Below are 3,318 nucleotides of genomic sequence, written 5' to 3'. Positions count from 1 at the left end.
GAATAATTTGAGGAGTATTGGAATTATCTCTTCTTGGAACATCTGGTAGAATTCTGCACCAAAACCCACTGGCCCTGGGCCTTTTTTGGCTGGGAGACTTGAAATGACTGCTTCTCTTTCTTTAGTGGTTTTGGGCTATTTAAAGAGCTTGCCTGATCTTGATTTAACTTTGGTTAGTAGTATCTGTATAGAACATCATCCATTTTGTTAAGATTTTCCAATTTTGTGGAGGACAGGTTTTGGAAGTAAGACCTAATGATTCTTTGACCTTCCTCACTGTCAGCTGTCAGGCCTCCCTTTTTATTTCGGTTTTTGTTTCGGAGTCTGTATCTCTATAACTTTGGTAATTTGACTAAGGTTTGTCTATTTTGTTGATTTTCTCAAAGAACCAGCACTTGGTTTGGTTGATTCTTTGCACTGTTTTCTTTGTTTCTAACTGATTCCCTTCAGCCCCAATTTTGATTATTTCCTGCCTTCTACTCCTCTTTGGGGTGCTGATTCTTCCCTTTTTTCCTAGAGCTTTCAGGTGTTTTATTGTGATGACTATTCCTTGCTGCCAACTTGACTACGTGTGAAATGAAGGATAATCCAGAAGTGGAGGCCACACCTGTGATCCAGATCTTGAGGCAGGAAGGCACAGGCTTCTGATCTAGATCTTAGCAGGAAGATCTTGAAGCAGACTGGCTATGCAAAGCTTAGCCCCAGGCAAAATAGTCCATGCCTTTAATCCTGGGAGACTTAGACAATCAGATCTCTCTGAGTTCAAAGTCAACCTGGGACAAAGCAAGTTCCAGATCCAAACCTGGTTGCACACACCTGTAATCTGAGTGCCACACATCCTGATGGAGGCCAATATATGGACAATGGGAGAAGGAGGGCTCATTCTCTGCCTGCTTGCTCTGACTTGCCAACACATGTGTGGAAACCTACCTCTTCAGGATTCCAGCTTGCACAGAATATCAGCTGGAACTACTAGACTATTGGACTTCCCATTCACAGTTGCTAATTGTTGGGTTGGTTGGATTGCAGACTGTAAGTCATTACAATTAATTACCTTCATTTATAGAGACATCCCATAAGCTCTATGACTCTAGAGAATCCTAACTAATATGACTTAAATGTCTCCAATATGAGAACTTTCTAATTTCTTTATTTAGGCATTGCACTATGAACTTAGGACTCTTTTCATTGTGTCTCATAAATGTGCCTTCATTTAGTTGCATTCTAGAAAGAACTGAATGTCTTCCTTTATTTCTTCCCTGACCTAGAGATCAGTGAGCAGAGAGTTGTGTAGACTTTCTGTTGTTTCTGCTGTTGTTGCAGGGCAGCTTTAACCCATGGTGCTCTGACAAGGTACAAGGTGTCATTTCAATTTTCTGGTATCTGTTGATTTGGGATCCATAGTATGGTCAATATGGGAGAAGGATCCCTGAGGTGATGAGAAGAAGGTCTATTCCTCAGTGTTTGCTATTGTGCTACATCCACAGTCACTGAAATGCCATTCTGTCTTTGAATACAGGCAAAATACACAAGGCAGCTATCATAAAACAGATATCAGTTGAATGTATTTGATAAATTTATCTCTATAGATGTAGCAGCCTCACCTGTTGATACTAGTAATATATAGGCTAAATCTGCCACCACTCCTGAGATAAATATATTAAATACATATTACAAGAAGAAACATACAGGATATAATATAGCAGATAAATATATATATATATATATATATATATATATATATATATATATATATATATTAATTATCTTTTCAAATTTTCTCAGATTGTAATCTGGAGAAAGTCACCTGCTAAACTCTGCTATTGGTTGAGAATATGAAGCTATGGCTTCTGCATCACCCTTGGAAGAGTTGCCTGGAAGGAAGGACCACCCAGAGTCCCACATGCCTCCAGACCTGACCTGAGAACAGGCATGGGCCTGGGCAATGGATAATTTTGAGGCCTTGAGTCATCCCTCCTGCCAGCACCCCTGGTGCTGTGGGCCTGGGAACCCCAGCATAGCCACACTGCTGGATGAAGCTGCATTTGGAGAAGAGAGGGGACAGAAATGCTATAGAGAGCCACATGAAGAGGAGCCAATGGCTGAGAGTTCAGAGAGACTTTGGGGTCCTCAAGAAGTAGGAGTCACATCCAGGAGAAGGGTCCAATGGGCTCTGAACGAGCCAGAAGATGACAGCGCCCACCACAGTGGAGACATGCTTGACCCAGGTGAATCCTGGAGCCAAGGGCGCTCCCAGAAATGACTGAGGCTACAGGATTGGGGAACCTGGATATAAAAGACACCCAAGCACTGTGGGAAGACTAAGAGAATAAGCCTTGGAATCCCTCACTATATTCAATGGGAGAAGGCAGAGCAAACCTGAGCAAGAACCTCATTCTGCCCCTGTGGGCTTCTGTGCTGGTACTGTGCCCCACGTGCCCAGGAGCCTTGAAGTTGCTTTCTTTTGTCCTCCTGCCTTTTCAATTGATACGTGAAGGAATTTTTCCTTAAATCTATGTAAAATCATTGGATTCTGATGTGTAAAGTGCACAGAATTGAAATCTTTCCTCTCCACAACTTATGTAATTGTATTTCAAGGGCAAAGACAGAATTTGAATATGGGGTAGGAAGTGGTCACTAATCAATTCAGAGGAATTTCCTTGTGGGTGGAGTTTCATTAGGGGTTGGGGTGTGAACACTAACAGGCTTTTTAGGGAGAAAAGAGTTGCCCACCCACTACAATTTCTTATATTGTTTTCAATAAGATTGTAAAGTGGAAGCCAGGGTTCATGTTGGGGGACATGGGTGGTAGGTGATCTGCAGGTTACAATGGCAAGAAAGGAACAATCTGATTTTAGACCTTCTGAATTGACCGCCAAGTGATGACAGGATGTCAGTTCCAGGGAAGAATAAAACATTTCTCTTTAAGACACCCTCATTTCAGATGTTACTGTGAAAAGTTGACTGCCACATCCAACAAACAAATGTGGCTCGTGGATGATATCTGAGGAACAGGCAAATGCCTCTTAAATTTATAATTAAATAAGGATTTCCAGAGCCAGGCATGCTTGTGCACACCTTTAAACCTAGCACATAAGAAGAAGGCAGGTCTCTGAGTTCAAGGTCAGTCTGTTCTACATAATAATTCTGGGACACGCAAGGACTGCAAAAGGAGACCTTGTCTCAAAATAAGAAAAATTCTTTTTGTATTGAGTAGAGAAATTTGCCAAAAAGACTTTCAGATGATCTGGTCCTTTAATCATCTGAGCACTTCCAAGGGTGTTAGGTGGAGTCTGTGTGCAGAGAGATGGTGAAGAT

This window comes from Apodemus sylvaticus, chromosome 1 (assembly GCF_947179515.1).
Source record: "Apodemus sylvaticus chromosome 1, mApoSyl1.1, whole genome shotgun sequence".
Classification (NCBI taxonomy): Eukaryota; Metazoa; Chordata; class Mammalia; order Rodentia; family Muridae; genus Apodemus; species Apodemus sylvaticus.
Note: the sequence above shows the minus strand (reverse complement) of the source record.